The 17111-nt window shown below is 45.2% G+C and overlaps 1 pseudogene; it reads right to left on the bottom strand.

Annotated features, from left to right (window-relative positions):
- Positions 1 to 9253: 9253 nt before the first annotated feature.
- Positions 9254 to 10264, bottom strand: LOC112404560 (quinone oxidoreductase-like; annotated as a pseudogene).
- Positions 10265 to 17111: the final 6847 nt, after the last annotated feature.

Below are 17111 nucleotides of genomic sequence, written 5' to 3' on the forward strand. Positions count from 1 at the left end.
GTAATAGATTCCCTGTGTGTGTCTTCTCATTTTCAGTAGAAGGAATTTATCAGACATGTGTTCAAATCCCAGTTCTGTGGCTTGCCAGACCTTGGGCAAGTTACTTCACCTCTTTGAGTTTCTATTTCCTACTGGGGGTAAGACCATCTATGGAAGAGACCGCAAGCTAATCACCAAAGTCCCCTTTGCCCTTCTTCTATAGTTCTAGAATTGTAGCTAGGACACTGCTGCCCAACTAGGGGCCACATTTCCCAGCTTCCTGTGGAATTTGATTTTACCCTCTTACAAACTAATATCAATACATTAACTTGATACTTGATGCTGACAGAAGACATGAGACTCCTAGGTCAGAGACAAAGGATTTTATTACTCACTATACAGCAAGGGCATGAGCATATTTGCATCGGTTCCTCTTGCCCCCAGGTCTCATCAGTATGATGCGATTGACCCAGATAGATGTTATGCACCCATGGGTTTGTGTTACAACTGAGGAGCACTGAGCTTGGGGAAACCACCATTTTTTTTTTTTTTTTTTTTTTCAGTACCCGGGCCTCTCACTGTTGTGGCCTCTCCTGTTGCGGAGCACAGTCTCCGGACGCGCAGGTTCAGTGGCCATGGCTCACAGGCCCAGCCGCTCCGCGGCATGTGGGATCCTCCCGGACTGGGGCACGAACCCACGTCCCCTGCACCGGCAGACAAACTCTCAACCACTGCGCCACCAGGGAAACCCCTATCAGCTCTTTTGAGATTAGATGTGACCATGTGACTTAGTTCTCTGCGATAGAGTATAAGAGGGGAAGAGGTGTGTGCCTTCTGGGGTGACACCTTAAGACTAGGCCATGCCGCATCGACTACTCCTTCTTTCCCTTTCCTGTTGGCTGGGTAGTTGGAATGGCAATGTTAATAGAGATCCCAGAAACCAAGTATTGAAGGAAGTAGAGCCGCCATCAGCCTGAGTCCCTGAATAACTTTGTGCGGCAGAGTTGCCCATCGACTTAGAACACTTACCTCAGATTGTCATGTGAGAAAGAAATAAACTTTTTATTCTGTAAGCCACCTAAAGAGTTAATTTGTTAGAGTGACCCAGCCTACCCTTCACTAATACAGCATCTAACTCAGAAGGGTTATGAGGATTAAGAAAAATTCCAATGGCTAACATTTATGCAGAGCTTACTGTGTACTGGGCTCCATGCTAAACACTTACATACATGATTTCATTAAATAATCAAAATAATCTTTCAAGGTAGTTTTCTTCATCTCCATTTTATAATTGGAGATCAAAGAGATTAAGAAATGTTCTTAAGGTTCAAAGACTAGGAAGTGATAGAAACGGAACAAATCCAGGTCTGACAAATGCGTCGCGGTTTTGGTATGCCTCATGCCCCCAGGGTTTCAGCTGCAGATTCTTCTCTCCTTCTCTCTCCTTTCCTGTCCCATCTGCCCTTGATCCCCCCGCTCTTCTTCCTCTCCCTCTTTCCTCCCTTTCTTAATATTGATTCCATTTTCATGCAAGATGGCATGTTATAATGCAATAAATACTTCAGTCAGGAGATCTGAGTTACGGTTTCAGCTTTTGCAAGTCCTAGCTGCATAAACTTGGTAACTCATCTTATCCCTCTGAGCCCCAGTTTCTTTGTCAGAATAATAGTTATGTCAATAATATTTGCCTTATCCATCTTAGTTGATGACCGAAATAAACTGCAAAGGTCTTTACAAACTGTAAAACACTCTAGAAATGGGAGGTGTTACTCCCCGCTCTACCCCCATCCCATATGCCAGTAGTTCACCAAGTACAGTCTCTGGACAGCAGCGCCAGCATCACTGGGAACTTGTTGGAAATTCAAGTACTCAGGCCACACCCAGACCTGCTGAATTAGAAAATCTAGGGGTAGGGCCTCGAAAACAGTGTTTACCAAGCCTTCTAGGTGACTCTGATGGACACTCAAGATTAAAATCCACTGTCCTATGTATGTACACACACACACACACACACACACACACATACTCACACTCATATCCTGACAAAATTAAGTTAAAATAAATATTAAATAGAAAAGAAGTCATATAATAGCAGCCTGAAGATAGCGTTTGGGAAAAGAGGTATCATCAGTGCTAAGGATATGCTTGGGAGGGAAGGGTAGGATGAAGACATGGTTAGGAGCTTCAGGACTTTTTAAGTTCAGTGGAATTTCTTTCTTCTTCCAGAACCAGCGCTGTGATCCATGGCTGAGCTATGCCAATGGAAGAAGAGCAGGAAATGTGAGTCTTGAGGAAATAACTCAATATTTATTAGGATTTCTTCGGTTGCAAATAAGAGAAAGCCATCGTAAACAGTTTTAAACAAAAATGTAAATTCATTGTCTTACAAAATTTAAAAGTCCAGGAGTAGATTGGCTTCATTCACACCCTAGATTCTTGGGCTCAAAGCTTGTCACTGGGATTCTGTTTCTCTCGTTTTCTTGGCTCTAGTTTTCCCTGTTGTTTTCATTATTCTCAGGGTCTCCTCGTATGGTGGTATAAGTGCGTGGAATTGCTCCAGGCCCATATTTTATCTGCTTAGCAACTCCGGTGTAAGGAGAGTGCCTGGTTCCCCATGGTTCCAACAGAAATCCAAGGCTCCTGGATCCTTCTTGGGGCACATGCCCACCCTCGGGCCGATTAGCACGACTCTGATGGGCCAGGCCTAGGTTACATGGCCAACCCTGGAGTCCAACACACCCACATGCACTGAAAAGGGGGGCATGATTCTCTACGAGAAAATACGGCTGCTGTCACCAGAAGAAGGGTGGGTTGACACTGGGCAGGTGAAAACAACAGATGTCTACAAGAGACCTTAATTTGCTGCCTCTGGGAAGACTAGGATTATGTTAGCCGCAAACTCCTGCCAAGGTTTCCACCTTCTCTCCGTGAGCTGCGGAATTATCTGTGACAACAGTGACTGATCCCAAAAAGGGAGGGGTAGCACCTGGGACACAGCAGCTAAAAAAATCAGGCCAGACCATATCTCAGTTTCAAGTTTGACTCAACTTCTCCAGTCTCAGGAATTTATCCAGAGTAGAATCTTTAAGCCTTATCCCTCAACAATTTCCATCTCCTTTTACAATGCTCTCCGGTAAGTAAAACTCCAGTTTCCTTACAAAGAGAGGCTTGGAAGCTTCAAGGTGTTTTACGTTTGGATCCACGGTCTGTAGACCAGTGCTATGCAACAGAACTTTCTGCAGTGATATAAATATTCGTTATCTGCACTGGCTAATGTGTAGCCATTAGCTGCGCATGGCTAATGAGCACCTGAAATATGGCTATTGTGACTGAGGAACTAAACTGTTCATTTTATTTAAGTTTAATTTTCATTCTAACAGCTGCGTGTCCCCATGGCTACTATCTTGGACACTGCAGCTTTAGACTCTGGGAAAGAAAGCTAGTCAAAAGCTCTGACCTTCTGACTTCGACCAAGGTCAATAGACAGGCTACAGTTTTAGGCTACTCACTACCTGTTTGACTCTTTTTCTTAGTAATTTGAACTCCTGAGTTTTAGCTGGACCCATGCCCTCCTGGTAAGAGATTCTATTTCTCAGCTTGTCTTGCAGCTGGGAGGGGTGTGGGGTTGGAAGTCACACGTTAATATCAGGTTAGTGGAATGTGGCGAGTGTGTGTGCAACTTTTTGGTTATCTCCTTAAAGTTGAAATTACATGCCGTGGACTTTTCTGTCTTCTCCTAGACTGGAAGGCAGATGTGGAACTGAACCAGCCTCAGTCCTCCTAAGACAACACCTGAGGAGATGGTGGACCAAAAAGATGGAAAGATTCTGGGTCCCTGAATTATCTGATGGAGCAGAGATACCCCATCAGTCTTGAACTTCTCACCTTAAGACCATGTATTGAGAGATAAAGAAAATGCTCCTTTATTTACACCATTGTGTTCTTGGGTTTCTTTGTTAGCTTAGCCTGTTTGCTAACGTACCATATCCACCGAGGAATCCGTGTGGGACAATGGACTGGGTATTTACAGACCTAGGTTCTCATTAGTTCTACAACTTGCTACAATGTGACCTTAAGTTTCAATTTCCTCTTGTATAAAATAAGGCGTTTGGACTGAATCTGAGACACGAAGATGGAATTCATCTTGAGCAAAAGAGGGAGAATAACTGCAGCTACTTTGTAGAGCTGTGAGGAATAGAAGAGATAATGCATAAACTACACTTAGCCCAGTGCCTGAGACATAACAGATGCTCTATAACTATTAGCTATAATTATTGTTATTATTATTAAGTTCTGACCCTGACAGATTGCGGAAGGCTGCCTGGAGTGCTGTGTTGACAAGGATATGAGACTTCAGTGCTCACTGGAAATGAACGCCATAATCATCTAGCTGTGTCTTCCACAGGCAAAAGAGGGGGAGTTCCCTGTAATGGAGGGGATTCCTGGATTCCTAAGTCCTCTTCTTCTCTAACCTTACAGAATTTTGTCTACCTATACTAAGCTAGCATGTAAGAGTCTTTTCCCCTCTCTTCTCTACACCACACACACCACCAGATACACCACGTAAAACACAAACACAGGGTCCCCTCCTGATGTCTTTATATCTCTGGCTGGCCTTCTTCTCACCCACTTTCTCATCTTCTGAGCCTAACCCCTGAATCTGGAGTCTCCAGACTTATGGGAGATGCCTCGGCTTCTCAGGCTTCTGCATTTTTAAGTCTTTTTTTTTTTTTTAATTTTCCATTTGAACCATTTTTTAAATTTTTATTTATTTTATTTATTTTCTTTTTGGCTGTGTTGGGTCTTTGTTGCTGCACGCGGGCTCTCTCCAGTGGCGGTGAGCCTGGGCTACTCTTCATTGCGGTGCATGGGCTTCTCATTGCTTTGGCTTCTCTTGTTGCGGAGCACAGGTTCTAGGTGCACAGACTTCAATAGTTGTGGCTCGTGGGTTCCAGAGCACAGGCTCAGTAGTTGTGGCGCACGGGCTTAGTTGCTCCGTGGGATGTGGGATCTTCCCAGGCCAGGGCTCGAGCCCGTGTCCCCTGCATTGGCAGATGGATTCTTAACCACTGCACCACCAGGGAAGCCCCCATTTTTTTTTTTTTTACCTCCCTCTCACCTGACTTAATGCCTGGAAATTGCTGTGTTAAAATGACATTGTTCAGCCAGGCCCTTGTGGGAAGCATTTGGAGGACAGTGGTACCCAACAGGCACAATCCTTCTGGGGGTGATTCTGCTTCCACTGGCTCAATCAGCCTAATAAATGTGGAGACCCAGAGAGAATTCTGATCCTCTGGGAATCCAATCACTCACACAGCTTAGAAAATAACCCAGGTCAGAGAATCCAAATCTGCATTCACATCCCCAATCCCAAGTCATTTCCAGGGAGAAGTCTTATGTTGACCATTTTCAAAAGTCACTGAAAGTAGAGAACTGATGTACAGGTGAATCTACTCTGGAAAATAGAATCCACCTAGTTTAACCAGTGCATGGCTCGCAAAGGAGAAAGCCACTCTAACGCTCCTGTTCCTAAGTCTTTGTATCCCTTCTTTATTGGGGTCAGCAAACTATGGCCTGCTTCTGTAAAGAAAGCTACCATTTTTTTGGTAAATAAAGTTGTGTTGGAACACAGCCAACACCTGTTCATTTACATAGAGCAGCGGTCTATGGCTGCTATAGCGCTGCCACAGCAGAGTTGAGTGACTACGACAGAGACCGTATGGTCTGCAAAGTCTAAAACTTTTACTTGCCTGTCCCTTTACAGAAAAAGTTTGCCACTGCCTGTTCAATATTGTATCAACTTCATTTAGTACAAGTCACTATTGATTTCTGGTTTCAGTCAACCAACCAATCTAATGCAACCACCCACATGTGTCCATGTGGTGCACTTATTTCAGTGGACCCCTAGCAACTATTTCACTCTATTCTATAATTATGCTCCTCCTTTCCTGCTCTAGCACCCTCAAAATCCATCCCCATACTCATGGATGGGAGAGATAAGAGGTTGTATCAGGGAAGCCATAGGTACTGCCTGCTTCTCAGACAGAGAGAGCCAGGAATTATAAACCCTGAGCCTATGGTTGTCTTTTTGTAAGTTCCCTCGTTCTGTTAGGTGAAGCCAGCCCACCCCACAGTATTGTTGGCAGTAGACATCCCTCCTCTGTTGTAGGGGGAATACACGAATGGTGGAGATGGTCCAACTGAACAGTCCATGCTAATCTGGTATGGACACCACGACTCTGCTTGAGCTGATTATTGCTGTGGGGAAACAAAACCCACATTACCTGATGTTCGAACTTTTCAAAGAGAATTTGGAAATCTTTTTTGTTTTGCTTCCTTTTAATAGACAATCACAGCACACTGAGGTTTGGGACTAATAGCTGGTGCACTTGGGCAAGTTCATTTGCTTTTCTCAAGCTTGGTGCCCTCAGCTGTCCAGTGAATGGAAAGAAGGAAGGAGAGGTACTCTGTCTCAGAAGGGTTTTATGATGATTGCCTGTGATAATTCATGTAATGTTCTTATGATGGAGCCTGGCTGGCACAGAGTAAGTGATCAGTAATTGTCAGTTTTTGGTTTTTTTTCTAGACACCGCAGGAGGCACTAGGTTGGGATCCCATCTTTCTTGCCCACCTCGGTTCAGAGTTTATAGTGTCCTGTCTTCCAAGGCAGGGACAGCAGAGCCCACCCAGAGGAGAGATCCAGGGTTCAGTAGGAAGTCTCTGGATCCCCTTATATGAAGGAATGAGGGAGGCCAGAGATACTGCAAAGAATTGCCCCAAACAACATCTGCTGTGGACCTCTTCTATTGGAGGGAAAATAAAGAAAGAAGTAAAGACAAAAACCTGGAAGGAAAGAAAGGAGGAATGAAGGAGAAAGAAAGAAGGGGAGAAAAGGGAGGGGGAAAATTAGATTTAGTAAAAACTCAAAGCATAGACCACATTGTAATTAATACACCGGAAGAGGACCTAGAATTATGATATAAGGATATAAAAAACTGCTAAGCAAAAGTCATGTTGCAGATTATAATTAATGACATGCAAAAATATTGAAGACATATTGTTAATCCTAAAAATTAGGCTATAGAATAATGTGTACTGAATGAGACTAATAGTGTATATGAATTTGCATATATCTAAGTAGAAAAACGACAGGAAGGATGGAAGGAAAGCCAACAAAATATACATGATGGTAATCTCTGGGTGACAGGATTGTGGGTGATTTTTATGTTTTGTTTTAATTGTATGAACCTCTTAAATTGTCTTCAAAAACCTGTGTAACTGTGTAATAAGACGAAATGAGAATTATTACAAATAATCATTAGGATTGTGAAGTCACTAGTTAACAGCCAAACCATGAATTTCAGAGTCTTTTTCCAAACTTCCAGCAGGTGGCGCAATGGCGATGTCAACTTCTGGCTGGGTTTCTCTCCAGTTTAACAGTCTCAGATGCTTTGCTGCTAGGTCCTGGCCCCGGGTGTCCATGAAGCAGAGGGCATTGTTGCCTGGTGGGGAGGGGCACTTGGAAGAAACCACCCAGACACAGGGGCTGCCTGCACTCAGATCCCTGGCCCAGGGTTCCATTCTTCCCACACTAGGAGAAACAACGTAATTAGAAATGCAATGACAGACTCTAGGTCCCTCCCTCCGCTTAATTTCCTCCCCATAATTTGGTCTGAGGCAAAATTCAAATTAGTCTTTTTATTGGGCATTTCTGGATTGGACTGGATTTGCAGCTCTTCCAAGCCCTGATATAAGTGAGATTTTGAGCTCAAAGATGAAAAAAAAAAGGTAATTTTCTTGTCCACAAGAAAGGTGATTCTTTTAATGAGCAGCAAACCTTGTGCGAAAAGATGATGGACATTTTAGACCACTGTCAGTCATGTGGGTGCGAGGGCAGGGAGCCTGGTACCCTGACTAACCAGCCTCCAGAGATTAAAGGGGATAGAGTCTCTCCAGGCCTGGACACCCCCAGGCGAATAAGTGGGTTACAGCCGGGGCACGGCCTTTGCCTGGTCTGGAAGGGGAACCGTCCTTAGAGGAAACAGATCCACTTCATCTTTTTGACTTTTGTTTCACATCTTAAATTGTATATCCCCAAGAAAACTACTCTGAATGGAATTCAGGGTTTAAAAAAGCTATCAGAGTCCACCAAAATGGGTCCCCGTTCCACCCAGACCCACAAAGATGCACACAGGTCTGGAGACATGGAATGTTCTGGGTCCTCACTGCTATTTCTCACAGGCTCTTCAATAAGCCTCCAGTGCCCTTCTTGGTGTTGACTTCGAGAAAAAGAAGGAAGGGAGGGAGGGAAGGAGGAACAGAGTTAGGGACAGAGCTAGCAGGCTCCTCCTGCCCGGTCCCAGAAGTTTTCACTTACTGATTCTTATTCCTCTATTGTGGTACTTAACAGAGGACTTATTACTATTGTGGCCTTAACAGAGGACTGGCTTTCATGTGGCACCCATATGGGTTCTGAGTAAGTGAATCAAAGCCCTTGACATAGAGTAGCTTTCAATCTTAGACAACCCAGGCAATCAGAAGGAACCACATAAAATGATGGGGAACAGGGACCTGGCAATAACTGTATGTGTATATGCAACATCACCACACAGATGTCCATTCCTGTTCTCTCTCATTCTCTCTCTCTCTCTCTATCTCTCTCTCTCTCTCTCTCACGCACACACGCATGCACACACACACACACACACACAGGCATTCCTAAGGGTGCTAGAATAGTGAAGATTATATAACAACAGCAAGAAGATAACTAACACGTATGAGAGTATATACCAAGTAATTTAGATTCAAGTTTAAGAGCTTTGGAGTCACTCAGCCTGGGTTTGGGTCCCAGCCCTGCCACTTTCTAGTGTGATACTTTGAACAAATTACCTAAACTCTGAATCTTAGAGTCCACCTGTTAAATGATAATAAAAATGCCTACAAGTCACAGTGTTGCAGAGGGGATTCAGTGAGATCCTGCACGCAGAGCACTTAGAACAGTGCCTGGCATTGCATGGTACTCAGTAGTTGTTGGCTGTGATTATTTTCTGAAAGCATGAGGATAAAGGGGCAGTTTGAGATTGCTAAACTAGAGTTTGTCCACTCAGGGGAAATTTCATCTTGTCTAGTAACGAGACCTTTGTCACTGAAATAATTTTTTAAAGATGTTTAGTATGTTTCAAAGTATAACCCAAAGCTTTTTTCTTTTCTTTTTAGTATATGTAAAACTGAGGTAAGAAGCTTTAATTATGCAGGAGATCTGTGGAAGGATTAATCATTTTAAGAGAAGAATCATTTTTCCAACAGCCCCACTGCTATGAATGATACCTTCATGAGCCTGGGCCACCTTCTCCAATGGATCCTGGGGACCAATTACTGGTCTCAACCAACCAACTTCCATTCCAGCTTGAAGGACTGCTGCAAACTGCTGAAATTCCTCCTTGGTGGATGAATAGAGAGCACCTCTTATTATGCTAGATTCCTCTGCCATAGTGTCCCGTGGGTTTATTTCAATAGGACCTCTGCTGCCAACAACTATTACTCATCCTCCATGTGACAAAAGACTCAAACCATTGCTAAGATTTACATTAGCTAACATTTCAGTAATCATATCAACTCCTTTTTCACCAAAAGATTTCTTAATTTTATCAATGTAATTGGCTCCTTTGTGATTAAACACGTGTGGGCTCCATTCTGCAAAACAACCTTTTGTCCTTCCTCAGTACCAGCTGTGCCCAAACCTTTAAGCCATAAGCTCTAGCAATCTGGCATGCTGCTATTCCAATCCCTCCACCGGCCCCGTGAACCAGAACACTTTCTCCAGCTATCACATGGGCACTGGGGAGCAGAGCTCGATGTGCAGTAAAATACAGGATCCCGACGGCAGCTCCTTGTTTCAAGTCCAGTTTTTATGGCAGTGTGTAAACAGTGTAATCGGCTGCCAGAGCATGCTCTGTGTAGTCCCCAGAGATCGTGCCGGTAGTGAAAACTCTGTCGCCTTTCTTGAAAGCAGATACACTCCCTCCAACAGATTCTATTATCCCAGCCACATCTAAGCCAGGAGTATAGGGTAGAAGTGGTTTTCTACTGTAAGTGCCAGAGCGAATATATGTGTCCACTGGGTTTATACCACACGTTTGGACCTTAGTTAGAACTTCACTCAGTATGACAATCTCTAGGTCCATCCATGTTGCCGCAAATGGCATTATTTCATTCTTTTTTTACGGCTGAGTAATATTCTGTGGTATATACATACCATACCTTCTTTCCCGACAGTGTTGTGCATGGATTTCTCAAATGCTGAAAATGAAAATATATTCCTTAGAGAGGTCAGTATTATCTTGAAGCTACAGGGTCAGGGTAAGCCCTCTTGACCCACACAAAGGACTTTGTTTTGGCAGGAGGCAAAAAATGTTCTCTCTCCCCACAAGTAGTCTGCATGGTAAACCAGGATAAATTTGAAGTGGCTATATTTCCTTGAGTGTTGCCCCACAAATACTGAGTCATGTCTCAGAACAGCTCTCATTGGTGGGATGTTCTGGTCTCAGCCCGGATGCCAGAGGAACTGCAGGAGGGCATGAAGACTGAGCAAGCAGGCCTAGGCTCCAAGGTACCCCCAAACTCCAGAACTCCACACTCCACAGGTGCTGCCTCTCCTCTTCTGCACAGGTCCTAAACGACCCAATGCTTTTCTTGTCACAGGTTTTGAAGTGGCTATCCGGGGGACAGCTGCGTGATTAGATAGCTGCGAGGGTTGGCATGCTATTCAGACCAGTTAACAGCCAGCACGGCAGGAGCACCGGCCAATGGAAAAGAGCCCTGGCCCCAGTGCTGGAGCAGAGGTCTAAAGAACCCCTGGGGGGCCGGGCCCCTTCTGTTGGATTGTAGGGAAATCCAGGGGACCCAGAGGACCTGGGCAGCAGGGATGCAGAGGGGCTTTTGGAGGTGGCTATTGACCAGCTGCTACAGAAGTATTTCAGCATGCTAATAACCTGTGTGGACATGCTGGTGCACCCTGGCTGAGCATCAATTCTAGGTCAAGGTGTAATGTTCAATCCCACCCTCATCTGAGCATCCCTTTGCCCATTGGCCAAATTGGGCAGCCTGTTTATAAATATGCCTCCTTTGGCAAAAGAAACCAGTGGGGAATGTATGAACCATTTAAGAAGAAATCTCTTCCCAATTCTGAAAGGACAAATCGATATCAAAATGGCACGAGGTCGGTCCTTATTCTTCTGTAGCTGATGGAGGCTAAAATATTTGGGATCCCCACCTTCTAGCTCCTGGCAGTCTGGGAGGAAGCCTATTCCCAGTAAGGATGAAAGGAGAATCCGTTAATGCGGAGAGGAATTTCTGAGGTGGTCTTGGTGAAGAATATCCCATGGGTTGTGAGCTCTTGGGGTGGGGAGCATGACAGGCTCTGTGTACCCCCAAAACAGAGGGTACCCAGTCAGCACTCAGTGAGGCCAAGTGTAAGTGTGGAACTCAGGCTTTGGGTGGAAAGCAGTGATCATGTATCTGGGGGCAAGTTTCAACAGAGGCGAGGGAGATAAGGGGAAGGAATGAGAGCTCGGAGAGAGAAGACTTGGAAACCAGCCTTTCTGGTCATGTGTATGGTCTCCAGGGAGAACAAGGCTACCAAGAGAAGTTTGTCCACATATTCTTTGAGAGACCCTGGGAGAGCAAGGCAGTTGTCCTTCGGAATTGACAAGGATGGGGGGGGGGGCGAGAGAAGAGATCACTCCACCACTGCGGTGGCCCGGGAAGAGCTGGCACAACTGGGACTTAAAGCCAGCAGGAGAATGGAACCTCACCATCCGGAAGGAGCTGTGGGCAGCAGCAACCGTGGAGACACCTTCTCTGGGCTTTGGAAGCCATCTGGGGGCTGAGAGTTCTTGGCTGGCAGCATTTTCAAGATTTTGCCTAGGGCTTCCCCCACAAAAGCTGTAGGGGATTTGAGGCAGAAACCAGAGGATCTGCGGCGGTGGGGAGGCTAGTCAGAGAAATGCCCGCTACTCCTGTTGTTTGGAGGGCATCCTCCAGTCTCAATCTTAAAGCTGCCCAGCAGACATGATCACCCCTATTTTACAGACAAGAAAGCAAAGCCCCAGAGAGGTTAAGAGGCAGCTCCGAGGTCCATCACGGTGATGCCAGGGCAAGCTGCATCGCCATTCAGGTTCCCCAACTCTCAACTAGGTCCTCTTAATTGGAGTGGGATGCGAGTGCGGTGCCTGGGGTGCAATATGTAAGGAGGCGTGGTCCTTAAGAGGGAGGTGGCTGGGACACAAAATTTAAGGAGTCTGAAGTGTCTCCCCGGGTCATGTACGCGCACTGGCTGCCTTCTCAGATTTAGCCCTGGGATGCCTTTCTTGCCTCACGTACATCCAGACCTTCCTTTAATCACCTGTCTCATTCCAGGGGTGGAGGGTTTTGCCAGAGAAGCGCACTGTTGGGATTGCAAGCAAGATTCCCTGGCCCCGCATGCTTGCTGAGCAAGCCTGGGGCTTCCCCACAGGCTACATGCTCACTGAGAAGTTGCCTAGAATCTCAATCTGTTCCTGCAGCGAGGAGAGGGGGAGAGGGGGAGAATGTTGCCACCAGATATGCCGGGCACCACAAACAAACAACAAGAAAGATGCATGTGCTCAACGGAGCTGAATTTTAATTGATACTTTCCTCAAACAGTGGTTCTGAACCAACGTCCCTCAGCCCCCAAAGATGATGAAGGGGGTGCGGCTTAACGCCACAATTAACAGACAACCCCACAACAAATACAGTAAACATTAATCACATTAAATATTGAACGCAGACCCTGGTACGCTTGAAAAGCAATGGGTTTTTTAAATTTTATTTTACAGAAGACAAAGCGATGATTGTGGAGGAATTATTCTGATGTCAGTGCTGAAGGGAAATAATGTAACATTCTGGAATTTATATAAAAATTACAGCTTTGTTGTGTTTCACACTATATATAGTAATTTAATCATTTGCAGCTGATTAATTTCAGTGAAGGAAAATGTAGCATTATGCATCCCTAATGGAGTTCCAAGGTTTGAATTCTAATCGTGAGTTGGGAACAGTTTAAGTCTAAATTAGCAATTAGCTTGGGCAAGGGACATTTAGCTTAAAATGGAGTCATCTATTGACATGTACTGAGTCAACAAGAGAGCAGGAAGGAAAATCACCAGAAAAGTGCTTGCCACAGAACACTCTTTGCTGGGTTAATAATTATAATTCCATACATTAGCAGAATGCAGTTGCACTTTAGAAAACATCTTCTTGTACATTTATCTCGTTTGCTTTGGTCTTCATAAGTCTGTGAAGTGGGTATTTGTGCTCCATTGTACAGTGAGGAAACTGAGGCTCAGAAGAATTAAGGTCACAGTGAGGAAGAACATATATTGTGGCAGGAGTTGAACCCAAGTGTTCCAGTTTCAAAGTCAATATTCGTTCTACCTCACGGTAGTTTCTGGGGAAATTTGCTCTACCTTGAGATTCTCCAGAGGGAAGTGCAAAGGTAATAACAATATTAAATAAAAGTGAAAAAAAATAAAAATAAAAGTGAACCTTGGGCTTCCCTCATGGCGCAGTGGTTGGGAATCTGCCTGCCAATGCAGGGGACACGGGTTCGGGCACTGGTCCGGGAGGATCCCACAGCCGCGGAGCACCTAAGCCTATGAGCCACAACTACTGAAGCCCACGTGCCTAGAGCCCGTGCTCCACAGCAAGAGAAGCCACCGCAATGAGAAGCACGCGCACCACAACGAAGAGTAGCCCCAGCTCAAGGGATAATTAATAAGAACCTGCTGTATAAAAAATAAAATAAAATAAAATTCAAATAATAAATAAAATTTAAAAACCCTCGCTCTTTACCCTAATACATAGCTCCTCTCAAAGATGGCTCTTAAATGCCAGGTTAAGGTGTCTTGATCTTGTAGACCATCAGGGCTTTGGTGTGTTTGGTTGTGAAGGCACATTTTGGAGAAGAAACGAAGCAGAGCCCCTCTGCTTCACACCCATTCCCCCTTCTCCACCCTGCTCTGTGCCAGGAAGAAGAAACTGGGGGAATCTGCTGAGTTTGGCCAGTGGGAGCAATGGCGGGAGATAGGAGGGAGGGAGGTGCATGGGGCCGGAGTGTTTATTCTTCTGGTTTCCTCAGTACAGAGATGCCATGAGCTGGCTGTGTCCCTCACCCAGAGGTCACGGCTCCCATCAAGTGGCTACACTGCCCTCTTTGTGTCCAGGCTTAATAATGCCCCCTCTCCTTGTCCCTTCAGGCCCAAGGTGGTCATAGTGTCCACTTTTACCAGCCTCAGGGCATTGCCTGTCCTTTCTTGAAGTTTCCCTGCTGCCGGCCCTTCCTGTGACCAATGAATGACGCATAGAAGACCTGCTCCCAGTACAACCAGGCAGAGATTGTTTTCAAGGAACTGGACACAGGAGAGGTGGAAGAAAGGAAGTCATTCAGTATTTTATTTAAGCACCCAGAGAAAGTCAGGACAGGAGTAAAGAGCCATAGCCGTGTTACACCCTTCAAGCAAATAGAAGCGTAGGTGGCGTGTCTCTAGATCCTCTCATCTCTTTGCTCATGCAAACTGCTGACTCCTTGTGCCATCCCCGAATATCAGGGCCCTTTGGATGCAATGACACAGACTCAATTTAAATTGACTTAAGGACTTCCCTGGTGGCACAGTTGTTAAGAATCCACCTGCAAATGCAGGGGAGTTCGATCCCTGGTCCGGGAAGATCCCACATGCCGCAGAGCAACTAAGCCTGTGTGCCACATCTACTGAGCCTGCGCTCTAGAGCCCACGTGCCACAACTACTGAGCCCGCATGCCACAACCACTGAAGACCACGGAACTAGAGCCCGTGCTCCGCAACGAAGAGTAGCCCCCGCTAGCCGCAACTAGAGAAAGCCACACAGCAACGAAGATGCAACACAGCCAAAAATTAAAAATAAATAAATAAATTGACTTAAACCAAAAAAGTGAACTTATTGGTTCATGGATTGAAACTGAGGAAAAAATAGAGTGGATCTGGGCTCAGGGAAGCCGGGATCCAGGACTTCCAACGCCAGGAGGATCCGCCCTTCCTTTTTTATTTTCTATCCCTGAACACTGTCTTTACTCTCTGACAAATGCAGCCTTGTCAGTGATGGCGATTGACAGAAACAAAATTAAAACCCTACCATTCAGATCAGAACTGGTGATTTGGAGTGAAATTCACTGAATCAGTCAGAGTCCCAGCAGGAAGCAGAATTTCTCAGATGGTTTAATTAAGGAGATTTTTAATAAAGGGACTCTTTGTAGCGGTGTGGACAGCATTCAGTATACAAACAAGAAATATTAGAAACTAACACACTATTGTAAAGCAATTACACTCTAATAAAGTTGTTTAAAAAAAAAAAAAGAGGGCTTCCCTGGTGGCGCAGTGGTTGAGAGTCCGCCTGCCGATGCAGGGGACACGGGTTCGTGCCCCGGTCGGGGAAGATCCCACGTGCCGCGGAGCGGCTGGGCCCGTGAGCCATGGCCGCTGAGCCTGCGCGTCCGGAGCCTGTGCTCCGCAACGGGAGAGGCCACAATAGTGAGAGGCCCGCGTACTGCAAAAAAAGAAAAAAGAAAAGAAAAGAAAAGAAATATTGAAGCACCCAGACTGGATGAGGAGGAAGCTATTACCATGGTGCTGGGGCCAAGGAGAGCTGCACCGTGGAGAGTTACCAGGTGGGGACTCACGTGATCAGGGATGCAGGTACTGACAGAAATGAGGGCTGAAGCAGGGGGGTTGGGACACCCTGACCTCTCTCTTCTCCTGCCCTTGGATGTCTGGCCAGTAACATACTCCCATGGGCTGCACCTAACCAGAAACCCAATTGCAAGGGAATTCAGGTGGTTCAGGGTTCAGGGTCAGCCTCCCAGGGTGACAAAATAGAACAGTTAAGGCAGAAAGTGGAATTCAGGGGACAAAGAGAGAGTAACTTGCATGTTCATCTTGTACCTTTGCAAGAGTTCGAGGATTGGAAAAGTGAACATACTTAAGAGTGTTTTAGTTTTAAGAGAATTTCCTAAGAATTTCAACTTCAATGAAATAATTGACTCAAGCAGTGATCATCCACAGATGCTAAAATCATTGAGCAACATTTTGGTTGGCCATCAGGAGGTTTACATGACCTCAGAGTGTCCTCCCAAAGAGCCCTTGTTAATCACAAAAGGGAAGGTATCTTCACAATGGAGAAATCTGCCAGAGAGCTGCTTAACGAAGCCATCAAACTTAGCATCACTCAACGATCAAGGGACACGATGACACTATGTGCCTTCTCGTGAGATGCAACGGGACACACACAACCTCACCTTTGTCGTGTTCTTGCCAAAATGTTTAAGCTGAGTCTAATCCAGAGGAAATGACCAGATAAGTCCAGATCACAGGGCACTCTTTAAAACCGTCAATGCCCTGAACAGCGGCAACCACGAAACACAGGGCTAAACAGAAAAGAGTGCTGCACACAACTTGGGTGAATCTCACAATGTTGATTGAGCAAAACAAGCTAGGTTCAAAACGTGTACGTAAAACATGGTTCTATTTACATACAGTTGGAAGACAGACAAAACCCATTTAGGTATTAGGAGTCAGGATAGCGGTTTCCCTCCTGGGGTGATGTGAGGAAGGGCACCCAAGAGAGAATTCCAGGGTGCTGATGATATTGTTTCTTATTGCAGTGCCTGTTACAGGCGTTTATTCACTTTGTGAAAACCTGTTGTAATGAGTACACTCTGCGTGTGTGTGTGTGTGTGTGTGTGTGTGTGTGTGTATTAGGGAGAGAGATAACATTAATGTGGCAAAATACCACCAACTGACGAATCTAGGTGAAGGATCTATGAATATTCATTATTCATTATATTGTTTTTTACCTCTTCTCTAGGTTTGAAATTTTCCAAAATAAAAAGTTGGGGGGAAACCAGAAATGGTTTCAAATTATTTTTTAAATGTTCCACGATGTATAAATGGCTGGCATATTATTCATCAGCAATGTCCTCTACAGTGAGTTCACATTTTTCACACACTTATTTAAATATAAGCAAACTGTTCACACTTAGCTAAAATAAAGCAAAGAACAGAAAACACAGCTAGTTTGCA

Source organism: Neophocaena asiaeorientalis, unplaced genomic scaffold (assembly GCF_003031525.2).
Source record: "Neophocaena asiaeorientalis asiaeorientalis breed wild unplaced genomic scaffold, Neophocaena_asiaeorientalis_V1.1 scaffold196, whole genome shotgun sequence".
Lineage (NCBI taxonomy): Eukaryota > Metazoa > Chordata > Mammalia > Artiodactyla > Phocoenidae > Neophocaena > Neophocaena asiaeorientalis.